The sequence below is a fragment of the Centroberyx gerrardi genome, chromosome 17 (genome assembly GCF_048128805.1).
Source record: "Centroberyx gerrardi isolate f3 chromosome 17, fCenGer3.hap1.cur.20231027, whole genome shotgun sequence".
Classification (NCBI taxonomy): Eukaryota; Metazoa; Chordata; class Actinopteri; order Beryciformes; family Berycidae; genus Centroberyx; species Centroberyx gerrardi.
The window spans coordinates 26,587,156-26,601,721 of NC_136013.1; positions in this window are offsets into that span (position 1 = coordinate 26,587,156).

The window sequence follows — 14,566 nt, forward strand, 5'->3', positions numbered from 1 at the left end:
TTCTCCTTGTGCTTAATGTGCAAATGGTTAATCATCGAACTAGTTGTTCTATGATACGCAAGTTTAACGTTACATAGCTTGTACTGCATATTCATTTCGTCTATTTTGTCGAAATACTTCCAAACATCACTCTTATGCCTGGTCGCCATTCTGCCTTTAACGTTAGATCCTGTAACAATGCGTGCGCAGATCTATCATTTTTGCTAGCAGTCCCGTCCAAAAAATGTAAACTTTTAATATAGAACAGGGTCAATTTACATTTATATTTATTATATACATATATGTTTTTTTTACAAAGCAAAAAAAAAAAAAGCGAGTACTCTATACGTTGAACCGTTGAACGAATACTGACGTCCAAATCGAGTACTCGAGTACTCGAGTACTCATGCCCATCCCTAGATGAGAGTGGAGTAATGTGGTCACTTTTTGTGGGTGATGAACAAAGTTGGAGTTGGAGTTAGGCAGCTAAACCAACACCATCTACTTCTTAGGTAGCAATGAATGTGTAATGAGATGTGGGTGTGTGTATGTGTGTGGGTTAGTAAGAGAGAGACGGAGAGAGAATAAAGGGGAAGCACTCAGGGTAAACCTAGAGATTCTGCTCGCCGTCTAGAGACACAACAATAGCCTTTTACCACACAGAAACTCGGGGTACGACTTGGAAATAGTACGCCGGGTTACTAGTCTTTGAACTGGTAAGATGCAGTATATTGGCTCTATACGGTGGCTACTAACACGGATGCAAGCTCAGCGGCAGGCAATTTAACACAAATCAGCTTTACATTAACACAATCAAATTAAGCAGCAAGCATAATGATTGAGGTATTATTCATACAGCATAATATGGACGCGGCGGTCCGATGCGCTTCCCAATACGCACAATTACAGCTTCTGATCAGTCAAGCTTATTTAACACACCTATTCTAGTCTCTGCCCAGAACCAAAGCCTCTTACTTGGGAATCACTCTCGAGTGATTGGTGTGTGTTTGAGTCTGTCTTATCGATCCGATGGGGTTTTCCCAGGCGGGTCTGCGGGACTGTTATCTCCGTGCACGGAGCAACGGCCAGCTGGCTTTCCTCGTAGGCAGCGAAAGATGTCAGCCACGAGTCGACCTGATTGAAGAAACGTATCCTTACGTTGTCTTCTTGGAGGGAAGGAGTGTCCTTAGCTGTATTCTCTTCCAGTCCACTTCTGCAGGTCTGCTACACGCACCGGTTACTCGTACAGTGCGTGTAAGGAGTTAGAATGCCGGATGCACAAACAGCTAATCTAATCCTTCTGGATCCAACAGTGTTATGGCTAACACTAAACAGTCTGGTCTCGTCCCGCGAGTTGAAGACTGCGCCTCGGCTAAACAAAAGAACAGTTCGAACGTTTCAGGTACCACCTTGTTAGTCGACGGGGTCGCAATAAGGGGCGATGAGGAAAGGTATCTCTGGAATTTATACTCTTGGTGACGTCATGGGGACATCCCGGGGCTCGTCCGAGTCTCGTCCAATGAGAGACCAGAGGTTGGGTTTCAGCCAGTTCGCACCTAGGTGTGAACTTCAGGGCCTGTTGGAATTTTGGCGCTGCTTTCTTTTGTTTAAGGTCCCAGCCCAGTGGGTGGGCTAGAGTTCAGGTTTCTGATTCCCTTGCTAGGCCGGTGTTTTAGGCTTTTAATCTTACATGTAGGCCTTTCCTTTGTTTGACCACATGGCCTGGCCCAACAGTGTCGTACAACACAACAAGTCTAATAAGACACTTACAGAAACACCATGTTAAAGACAACGGCGAGTTCTCGCAGGTGACCAGTCCGGCTAATGCACCGAAGCAGCTAACGCTGGAAGGTACCTTACAAATATGAGGGAAATTGGCTCAAAACAGCAGTAAGGCAAAACAAATAACAGAGAAAATAATTGCATTCATCGCTTTAGATGACCAGCCCCTCTCTGTAGTACAGAATGTAGGCTTTCGCCGTCTTATTGAATATTGGAGCCACGTTATGTCCTACCCTCTCGACATTACATTGCAGATTCTTTACCAGAAGTTTTCAGCAAGGTTTGTGACCACCTAGCAGGTTGCTTAACATAATATAATATATATATATAATCTAATATAGCTGCCATTAGTTTCACTACTAACATTTGGACCTCAAGTGTTTGCCCTATGTCACTCCTTAGCTGGAGTGACTCCAGTTTCAATTTCAAACATGCCGTATTGCATGCCAGTTTCACAGGTCTCATACAGCCGAGCATATAACACAGGCAACTGAGGAGATGCTGGACATGTGGAAAATAGAAGAAAAAAAAAGGGACAACGCAAGAAACATGAAAAAAGCTATGGATGTGTCGCGCACACGCTGCAGCTGGTGGTACAGGAGGGTCTGCTCTCTCAGCGTGGCATCACAGACGCAATTGCCAATGCAAGGAAGATTGTAGGGCACTTTAAAGCATTCGCAACTGGCCTACTCGCGGCTGGAGGATATCCAGGTGGATATGAAAATGCCATCCAAGCGCCTGCAGCAAGATGTCCAAGTGAGGTGGAACAGCACTTATATAATAAGTGCTGTTCCACCTCATTTGAACATTGATTGAGAGCCTCCTGGAGCAGAAACGGCCTCTCAGTGCTTATGCTGCTGACCACAACCTTCCAGCTATACTGAATGCCAACCAGTGGGCACTAATGGAGAAGTCTGCCATCGTTTTAAAGCCCTTTGAAGAACTGACAAGGCAGACGAGCGCCCAGTCTGCCACAACAGCTGATGTTATCCCTGCAATAACAGTACTGAAACGTCTTCTTACTCGAGAGAGCGACAGTGACCAGGGGATGAAGACTATTAAGAGCACACTTTTGGAGGCGGTGAACCAGCGCTTCAGCCAGGTTGAGACTGAGCCACTCTACTGCATTGTGACTATGGTGGATCCCAGATACGAACACAGGCAAGTCCAATTAAATACTAATTTGTATTTTTTAATGCTGAGATAAAAAAGAGAGAAAAAGCACCACATGGAAGTACTGCAAGCATCAGCCTTTGCATTGTCTTCGATGAGATCTTAGAAGAGTCTGAGATGGAGTCAGGAGGCCCAGCAACCATCTGTACTTCATCAGGTGCAGACCTGCCTCTTGGAGCAAACAATTTCGAGGTCTGACAATCCACTCCAATACTGGAAGGTAAATGCAAAATGATTTCCCTCCCTGGCTGCTACTGCATGCAGCTTTCTTTCTGCCCCATGCACAAAGTGTGGACAGTCAGAGACTTTTCAGCGCAGCCTCTAATGTCATAGAGGAAAAGAGGAACCGTCTCTCTGCGGATAGGGCTGAGATGCTCATCTTCTTAAAGAAAATCTTCATTTCATTTTGGAGTGACACTTTCTAATGCTTGATTGACAAAAAAACTAGAAAACTCCCTGCCCTACTTAATAAGTGCCTGTGTTTTATTTTGTTTTAAGATTGAGGTTTTACATTTTTGCTGCAATACCACTTGAGTGGGAGTGAAAGTTCTACTTTAATTTTCAAAATGTTACATATTACTGTATTATTTTGTTGAGAATTTTATTTACTGAAAGTTTTCAGGTTTAGTTGCTGATTTGACGTTTTGATACTAGGGTTGGGCGGTAATACGGTAATACGGTATCCCGGGGTATTTGAAAATAGCAACGGTGTCCGTTTCATTACCGTCATAAAAAAATTTCTGGCAGAAGAAGAGGAGAGAGATGCCCAACCTGCACCCCCGAAAAAAAAGATAACTTTGGGCAGTCTCTTGCAAAAAAAAAGCTGATGCGGCGGGCGCGGCAGGTCCCGTCGGACTCGGCACCATAGAGGAGCAAGCAGAATCAGAGATGAATGCCTATTGTCGCGAGCCTGTGATTCACGGAGACGAAGATCCCCTTCTCTGGTGGAAGTCAAATGGAGCCAGCCGCTTTCCGCTGATGTCGAGGGTGGCCCGAAAGTACTTGTGCGCGTGTGCCACAAGCTCACCATCAGAGCGGGTGTTCAGCACCGCAGGCGAAGTTGTAAGTCCGTTACGTGCCCTGCTCAAGCTGGAAAAAGTAAATATGCTTGTTTTTCTGGCGAAAAACCTAGAATAGGCATGAAGAATAGCCTAACGTTGCGGTCTGTAGGATGCGCTTTTATGCCCATTTTCGTTACTGCCGATTTTGTTATTTATTGTTATTTTGTTATTATTTGATAAATTATTTGCTATAGGCTTTTAATTTAATTTATTTGTACTGTATTGTAGCCCATAGACAATTTGTTGTTAATTTCATTCCATTTGGTTGACAGACGCCCGAGAATTAATTTCATGTCCTTGCACTATTTTTTATTTACCTTAGGCTACCCGCTGTATTTGCACTCAAGTTTTATATTTGTTAATAGATGACATGTTGTTAATTTTGTACATGTTTTGTTGTTATTGTTTCAATATTCTGTTGTAAATATGCAACGTTTGCTATTCCGTTTCTGATGTTCAGAGAGTAAAACTGGAACATGTATCACATTTTTGTCGTGTGAAAATCACAGTTGAAGTGCACTGCAGCCACCTTGTGGCGGGAAACGGTATAGCAGCGACTACATAAATTCATCATTTGGAATTGGCGGCTCCCTCCAAGCCATACAATGTGATTTTTAATCAGATGGTAATACCGTATACCGCGGGAAAATTTGGGGAAGGTTTAATGGTGTCAAAAATTGGATACCGCCCAACCCTATTTGATACATGGAACTGTGATTTGTTTCATTTTGAATGTTATTTATTTATTCATGTTATTTTTGTTTATACCAATGGTTTTCAAAAATAAAGACCATTACAGGAAAGAGTCATGATGATCAGATGATCAACTGCCCAATAAGCTTAACTTGCCTATACTGGATTGGTTTTAGTCGCAGTTCATGGTGTATAGCTGTATTATATATAAAAGATGGGATCGGGACTCGGTATCGGTAGATACTAAATATTGAATGATCGGATCGGGGACCAAAAAAGTTGATCGGGACATCCCTAGTATATGTATATTATATACTCACTGTTATCATAGATTTAATTCAACTCTTCATCATCACTGTTAAAAACTGCAGTCCTATACATCCTAAGAGGTCTGTTTCATATAGACGAGAAAAATCTTAAGACATACCATTCAGTAAAATCCTGAAGATCATTCATTAATCAGTTTGTAGATACCAAACACAGAGTTCCCAATCAGCCATCAGTAGCGTTTCTGTTTTAACAGAAATCATAGAACAAAACATGGACAGCTGTCATTTTGAACATGGGAAACATGGTGTATAGGGCTTTTCAATCAGAAATGTCTTCTGGACTCTGGAAGCGGAAAGTGAAGTAAATCAAGTTCTACTGAGGCAGAAATTTACACCAGAACAGAAAAATCTGATGTTTAACTGCTGGTGTCGGTCTGATGAAGCCCGGTGAGAGTCTTTGAGCTAACTTTGGGCTTAACGCTGGCTTTTCGGTCTCAAAACGGTGGCTCACAGGGTCCATAACCTGCAGGTTCCCTTCAGGCTATCAGATGTAAACAGAAAAAGCCGATCAACTGCTTCGGCACTCCTGGAGGAACCTTCTGCTTTCTCTGGTGATTTATTAGATCAGATGTAGACTCTCTGCAGAGTGAACACTCCCTGGTAGTTTCTAGAGCCTGATATCGCTAATGCGACAGATGGAAGCCATCAGGTAGCTTACATTACATATGTGGTTATCAATAATGAATGAAATTGACTGTTGCATAATAAGTGCGATATGATTCCCAGAGTTATTGGTCCAATATATTGATCCCATATTGTATCTCTGCAGCTCTGGGGAACTTGAGGCGACTGTTACATTATATTACATTACATTACGTCATTTAGCAGACGCTGTTGTCCAAAGCAACTTACAATAAGTGCATTTTGTCAACAATAGAGAAACCAACTGTGCATCACAGTCTTCATCAGCTAAGCCTTTTAATAGGAATAAGTAGCATTCGTTGAATTTTTTAAATTTTATTAAAGGTCCCATATTATGAAAAACACGTTTTTCCATGCCCATACACATATACTTTAGTCATCCTTCAACCTAACAACCCACAGAATGTGAAAAGTGAATGCCTCTGCATTGTTGCCCCAGCCTCCTTCCTGGTAAAACATGTGCTTCTACAAGCCGTTTTGATTTGGGTCCCCTTGTGACGTCCCAAGGGGAGCAATTTGCATACGCCGACCTCCAAGCTGGATAACCACTCCCACTCCCCTCTGCTCCTCTGTGCGCTTTCGGCCGCCATTGTTTTACTTCGCTACTACAGCTTAGAAGATATCAAAAGTAAGAGCAAAACATGCTAAATGTTGCGTTGTTGGCTTCAAGGCTGAACACAAAGCTCTACACTGCCTCCCAGCATCGGAAGATAAAAAGATTGTTTTTACAATAACGTTCTGACTACAGTAAACTTAGTCCAAATTTGCATGTTTGTGCTAACCGCTTTACCTCGGACTGCTTCGTAAACGAGTGTCAATACAAAGCAGGATTTACATCAAAACTGCTCCTGAAAGATGGATTTATCCCAACTGGATGTGGCCCAACAGCAAATGTGCAATCGGTAAGTGTCGCCACTTTGTGATAATATTTACAGTTGGGTACAGTCAGCTGGGCTTGACAACATGTCCCGCTTTGCTAACGTGTGTAAAGTTATGTTCCATTTTCTTGTTTGCGACATTGTTTTTATGTTTATTTTTTAATACAGTCTATGGTGCTTTGTTGCTAAATCAGTTGCCTTGTCTGGAGAGATGTGTCCGCTAACGTAGCTTGAGAATGAGAAATGGATACGGTAGTTTATGATATTTCACTCCGATTAGCATCGGGTAGTGATTTTGCTCCAGTCCCGATGAGAAAGCGTTTGATGCGGGCCTGTGAATACGAGGAAGCCTGTTGGCCACAACGACAACAGTTAACAGTCGTCTAGTTAACCAGGTCCCGAAAGGACAAACTTACTATGATCGAGGTTAGCTAGTGCCGTTAGCGGCGTGCTAATCTAGCATTAGCATTAGCGTTAGCACCAGCTCTGGCTCACTTTGTGGACACATCTCCTTACTAGGCAGCCGCACCTGTAACGTGGCAAAACACGAAGAGTACTTTGTTTATTGGGGACTCTGGTCTCCGCAAACATTGTAATATTTCACGTTCTGTCTTTGCATCTAGTCTGGTAACTCTAGTCTTGTAATCAGCTGGGGTTGTGGCAAAAAATAACTAGAAAACCTGAACAACGAGACTACAATAAATGCTACCTTTCTCTAGGTTGTAATGTCCTATTTTTTCTTGAGACTGTGTTTAGAATCAACTACATAGTAATTATTGAGGCTGTAGTTTGTGGTAATGTTACTGGATTGCAGTATATTGTAAGGCGTAGGTATTACTCATGATGCAATATCCTAAAAAATATTTGAGATAATTGGTTGCATTAAACATTGCTATTCCCTGCTATGAGGCCAGCACATTTCAGACAGTCATTAAATAAATATACAAATGTTATAACATAGTATAGGCCTAAACTATAGTATAAAATAATTTATGAATCAAAATTGCACATTTTGCTACTTGCCAGTGTCAGGCCACACTAGTATGCAATGTATATTCTTTTGTAATGGAACAACTGATGACTTCTGTGTTTCTGTTACTCCACAGATTACGTCGATGAGTTGATGGACCTCATCTTTGATCACGTCTTCCAGGACCCTGCACCTTATGTGAGCCAGGTTTTGAAGATCCCCGTCCCAGAAGACCTGTGCGCCCAGTCTGACAGGCCAGCCAAGGAGGACGTCATTGCAGCCACGTGTCTCGGGTCAATCAAGAGGCAGTCTGAACCCGACGCAGCTGGCAGCATCAGGGAGCTCACAGCATATGCACAGCACCACACACTGGTATCACTACTCTGACCCTGTGACCTAGAAAGCCCAGCACTAGCTGACAAAGGATCTGTAGGCTAGACACTGAGAAGAGGGTACACATACTGTCAATATATTTCATTTGAATACTTAGTCTCTTCTTTTGTTGTTTTGGTTATCTGGCATGAGGTCAGGTTGTAGTTGGGTGTTTTCCACGAATACATAACAAACTAACAACTAAAAACATCAAATTATAAATCATTTTGGTGATTGATACTGCACTACTTTACTACACTGCAGTAACTGCTACAGTGGAACACTCCCCTGTGTAAACTCACAGATGTAGATTTTGTAACATAATAGCAGCCCATTATGGTCCTGCATAAGCAGTGTTATGTTTTTACATGTGCCTTTTTTATGCCTTTTCTAAAATAAAATAATTTTATTCTGTATGAACAGTCAGTGTTGTGGTTACTTATTGGTTCCACATTTAATTTACATGGGTGTGTAAAGGGAAAAATGTATATAATCCCACACACACTGTCTACACTTATATGGTGCTTTATTACATTTCAATGACTGAAATGTAATAAAGCACCATGCAAGTGTAGACAGTGTGTGGGATTATATTACTTATTCAGTAACTTTTGTCCTATGCCCCTGTCACTAAAAGACTTTTAGGTGTGCTAAAGTTTTTTCTACATGGATGTGTAATAAAGTATAACAACAGTTATTTTACTCAAATTTATTGTCATGTAAAGTATTATCCAAAGTCACATGTTCAAATCAATTCATGCACAGAATGCATAAAAGAAACGTACTGCTCTATACCTCTAAGCTGTAAGGGCCCATAGTCTGCTTTATAAATGTTCATTGCATTCTGTAGTGAGAACACATTCAAACATACAGGCTGCAGACCAGGATGATCCACCATGCATGTAGGTGGATCCTGAAGCTGATTCATTCTTCTGGTAACCTAGGGAATGAGAAAGGGTAACTGTTATTGAATTTTGCTAGCTTTATAGGAACATTACACTGACAATTACGTTTATCTATATTATATGTTTATTATTTAGCACAGACAATTTAGAGTAGATGTGAGTACTGTACAAACTAATGTACAGGACAAACAAAGGTGTCAACTCTAAAAGAGGTAAGATGTTATGCACAGGGGGAATGACCAGCAGGCCTCCATGAGATGCAATGTTTGAATATTTCAGCTACAGTTCTAAAACTGTTGAGCTAGCGTTATAGCTGAATAACACTGGCATAAATTACGACAGTCATATGTCCAAATGGTAGATAGCATGGGACATAACCATATGTTTGCTGGTGTTGACTCGTGAGTATATTTGTATCCCCTGAAGATGAGTTCTTCTTTTGCGTCTTCACATCAATTTGATGTATTTGAACGTAATAACTACATAATGTCTGGTGTGGATTTGTTTCCTATCGCTAGCCAGTACAACGGCAATTGTAAGACACTTCATGGAATAACATTACAGCAGCTATCCAAGTAGCCCGCTAAAAGCTACCGACACCTACTGTGTTGACGAGCTTACTAGACAGCCTCAAACCACCGGCACCGGTGAACGTCAGGCTAAAAATTAATCAAACAAACCATACGGTACAGTTACTGTTGTTAGGAATGGTTTGTCTTCTTGGACCCAAATGCAGACACGGACAAGGTGTAAAAGGTAAAGGGGTTTATTGAAGGTAGGATTTAGAGGTGAAGAGATGAAGGCAGGCAGCCGGAGTTGGGAAGATGATCGGGGCTGGGCTGGCCGGCGAGCTGACGAGCTGGCGGGTTAGCCGGCGAGCGAAACGGCTGGCTGGAGCTCGGGTTGGTATATAGCGAGCTGGCAGACAGGCAGGAAAGCTGGGTGGCTGGCAGATGTGGCGCGGGCAGGTGGAGAGACTCATGGAGGAAATCCTGGGCACAGGAGAGACACGATCAACATGAGCAGAACTAGGTACACAAGGTTAGTCCAAACATGAAAGTGTAGAGCGACCGAGAGTGTGTCTACCACGGCGTTGGTGGAACAATCTGGCGACCACTGGTAGGAACGCCGGGGTTGATATACAGGAGGTGATGAGTGATGAGGTTCAGGTGTGTCGGCAACTCAGGAACCCAGAAGCTGGGAAGGAGAGGGAGCCACGCCCACGCCACACACGACATGCACAGACAACACAGAAAGACAGACCAGGGAGGCGGAGACACACACAGGGGGCAGGGAACAACGAGAAACACAAGGAAAACTAGAGTCACGGCAAGAGCCGTGACAGTACCCCCCCCTCAACGGTCGCCTCCTGGCGACCGACCAGGCTTATCCGGATGCTCCCGATAGAAATCACGGATGAGAGAAGGATCCAGAATGTCCCGCTTGGGAACCCAAGAACGCTCCTCAGGACCATATCCCTCCCAGTCCACCAAAAACTGGAACCCCCGGCCACGGCGGCGAACATCCAGGAGTCGATGCACAGTGTAAACTGGATGGTCGTCGATCATCCGGGGAGGTGGAGGGGGAGCGGTGGGAGGCGATAAGGGACTGGAAGAGACAGGCTTTCAGAAGGGAGACATGAAACGTGGGATGGACCCTCATGGAGGCAGGCAACTTCAGGCGCACCGCAGATGGATTGACGATCCCTTCAATTTCAAATGGACCCACATAACGGGGCGCCAACTTGCGGGACTCAGTCAGCAAAGGCAAATCCCGAGAGGAAAGCCATACCTTTTGTCCCGGCTGGTATGCAGGCGCAGGAGTCCGGTGGCGATCGGCAAAGCGCTGGTTACGGGCAGCAGAGCGGAGGAGGGCGGCACGAGTCGCCTTCCAAATGCGACGACACCGCTGGAGATGGGCCTGCACGGACGGCACCGCCACCTCCTCTTCCTGAGCGGGGAAAAGAGGAGGTTGGAAACCCAGAGAGACTTGGAAAGGGGTCATACCTGTGGCAGAGCTGGTGAGGGAGTTGTGAGCATATTCAACCCAGGGTAGGAGTGAACTCCAGCTGCACGGGTTGCGCACTGTGACACACCGAAGAGCTGCTTCCAAATCCTGATTCGCCCGCTCCGTCTGGCCGTTCGATTGGGGGTGGTAACCGGAGGAAAGACTGCGAGTGGCACCCAGCGCCTGGCAAAAACTCTTCCACACTTGGGAGATGAACTGTGGTCCTCTGTCAGAGACAATGTCTAGTGGAATTCCATGAAGCCGGAACACATGATTAACCATCAGATCAGCTGTCTCTGTAGCAGATGGGAGTTTGGGAAGGGGAACAAAATGGACAGACTTCGAAAACCGATCAACAATGGTAAGTATGGTAGTGTTACCAGATGATGGTGGTAAGCCGGTGACGAAATCCACCGCAATATGGGACCACGGACGGCTGGGAACGGGTAGAGGTCGCAGTAATCCAGCCGGAGGAAGATGAGAAGATTTACTGCGGGCACAAACAGAGCAGGCTGACACAAAACCCCTGGTATCCCTTTCCATAGAGGGCCACCAAAATCGGCGCTTGATGAATGAAAGCGAGCGATGGAGACCGGGGTGGCAGGAGAGCTTCGAGGCATGTCCCCACTGGAGAACCTGGGACCTGGCGGAGTCAGGCACAAACAGACGGTTAGGAGGGCCATTACCTGGATCTGGCTGGGTGCGTTGCGCTTCTCGGACTACATCCTCCACTTTCCACGTAACAGCAGCAACCACACAGGAGGAGGGAAGGATGGACTCCGGCTCAGAGGTTGATTTCTCGAGTGCAGACTGGCGAGAGAGGGCATCAGGCTTAACGTTCCGGGAACCAGGGCGATAGGTAAGGGTGAAGCTGAAACGACCAAGGAACAATGCCCACCGAGCTTGGCGAGAGTTCAGACGTTTGGCAGAGCGGAGATAGGAGAGATTTTTATGATCTGTCCAGACGATGAAGGGATGTTCGGACCCCTCCAGCCAGTGTCTCCACTCCTCCAAAGCCAGGACCACAGCCAGTAGCTCTCGATTACCCACATCATAGTTGCTTTCAGCAGGAGAGAGACGTCGGGAGAAGAATGCACAGGGATGTAGTTTCATGTCGTCGGCCGCACGCTGGGAAAGCACCGCCCCCACTCCCGAGTCAGAAGCATCCACCTCAACCACAAACTGCCTAGAGGGATCTGGGTGAACCAGAACCGGGGCGGAGGTAAAGAGTCTCTTGAGGTGGTTGAATGCGGCATCAGCCTCAGGGGTCCAAGAGAAGCTAGAAACAGGAGAGGTTAGCCGGGTTAGGGGAGCTGCAACCCTGCTGTAGTCTTTGATGAAACGCCGGTAGAAGTTAGCAAACCCCAGGAATCGCTGGAGTTGTTTCCGGGTAGTAGGTCTAGCCCACTCCGACATTGCCTGGATCTTAGCCGGGTCCGTCTTCACCTGTCCCCGCTCAATGATATAACCCAGGAAACTCACAGAAGACTTATGAAACTCACACTTCTCGGCTTTCACAAACAGTTTGTTCTCAAGTAGGCGACGGAGCACTAACCGTACATGCTGGGTATGTTCCTCCATGTCCCGAGAAAAGATCAGAATGTCATCCAGGTAAACGAAGATGAAGCGGTTCAACATGTCACGGAGGACGTCGTTCACGAGAGCCTGGAAGACGGCGGGAGCGTTGGTTAACCCAAATGGCATCACCAGGTACTCGAAGTGTCCCAGGGGGGTGTTAAACGCCGTCTTCCACTCGTCTCCCTCACGAATCCGAATAAGGTGGTAAGCGTTCCGGAGATCCAGCTTGGAGAAAACGGTAGCCTGTTGCAGGGGCACAAAAGCAGAGTCAATGAGAGGAAGTGGATACTTGTTCTTTACCGTTATATCATTTAGACCCCGGAAATCAATACAAGGACGCAGGGTTAGATCCTTCTTGGCCACGAAGAAAAACCCCGCTCCAACGGGAGAAGAGGAAGGACGAACAAGTCCAGCGGCCAGGGAGTCGTGGATGTACTTCTCCATGGCCTCACGCTCAGGACGAGACAGGTTGTAGAGACGACTAGAGGGCAGAGGAGCTCCAGGTAGCAGGTCGATGGCACAATCATATGGCCGATGAGGAGGTAAGGTGAGGGCTCGCTGCTTACTGAATACCTCTCCCAAATCATGGTACTCTGCGGGCACAGAGGAGAGATCAGGAGGCTCAGGAGAGGGGGAAACAGCGGACTCCCCAGGAGCCCGAGCAGATTGGAGGCAATGGGAATGACAGAAGACACTCCAACTAACCACCGTCCCCATAGACCAGTCTAGATGCGGGTTATGCAACTCTAACCAGGGCCGACCCAGAACCACAGGAGCGAGAGGAGAAGAGATCAGATGGAGCTAAATGGACTCCCTGTGGTTTCCTGAAATGAGGAGGTTGAGGGGTACGGAACGGTGGGTGACCCGAGCCAGAAGCCTGCCATCCAGTGCATTTGCATCCAGCGTGGAAGAAAGGGCCTCGGTGGAAATGCCAGCTTGGGATACCAGATCGGCGTCAATGAAATTCGCATCAGCGCCGGAATCAACTAGAGCAAGCACCGGGATGGAATCTTCCTTCCAGAGCAGGGAAGCATGGAACTGCATACGAGTGCGGGGAGTTGAAGAGATGGTGGTATGGCTCATCAGTACCCCCACAGTCACTGACGAGCCTCCTCTTTTGGCCGAAGCGGACAAGCTGCCAGGAAGTGCCCTTCCTGGCCACAGTAGATGCAGGCGCCGGTCCTCATCCGTCGCTGACGCTCCGCTGGGGAAAGACGGGTTCGACCCACCTGCATGGGCTCGTCCACGGCGACTACAGCCGACTGGCTGGCAGTAGCCCCGAGGGAGACGGACTGGTTAGAGCTGCTACGGGAGGGGATTCTAGGGGTGCAACTAGGAGAGGAAACGGAGGAACGGCTAGCTTTCTCCCTGCGGCGCTCTCTAAGGCGGTTGTCAAGCCTAATCGAGAGGGAAATGAGGGAGTCCAAACTAGTCGTCTCATTCCTAGCCGCTAGCTCATCCTTAAGGCTCTCACTAAGACCGTTGAGAAAAACTCCCTCTAAAGACTCCTCATTCCACCCACTCTCTACCGCTAGAATTCTGAACTCTACTGCATATTCTGCTACTGACAGAGAATTTTGACGGAGAGAAAGGAGCCGTTTTGAGGCTTCCTTGCCTCGAACGGGGTGATCGAAAACCTTCTTCATCTCCGTTACAAATCTGTCATATGAACTACAAATCTCAGACTGACTCTCCCAAACAGCTGTGGCCCAAAGAGAGGCTTGACCACTCAAAAGCCCAATGACATAGGCTATACGGGACTTATCTGAGATATACGTGGAGGGTTGTTGTTCAAAAACAAGGGAACATTGCAGGAGGAATCGACGGCAGTTTCCCAGATCTCCTGTGTAGCGTTCAGGCGTCGGGACGAAAGGTTCTCTAGGAAGCGGAGCCGGAATGGCGGGCAGCGGAGGAGGTGAAGGACTGGCAGCGGGTAGACCTGTAGTCCCAGTCAGGGAAGCCAAACACTGCGCGGCGACTTGGTCCATTTGTCCAGTCAGCTGGGACACACTGGAGGTAAGTGACCGCAGGGTCTCTATCACGTCCCGGAGGGTCTGGTCGTGTTGGCCCACAAGTGCGCCCTGGTTAGCGATAGCCTGGCGGAGGGTGTCAGTGTCTGCTGGGTCCATTCTTGGCCAGATTGTTCTGTTAGGAATGGTTTGTCTTCTTGGACCCAAATGCAGACACGGACAAGGTG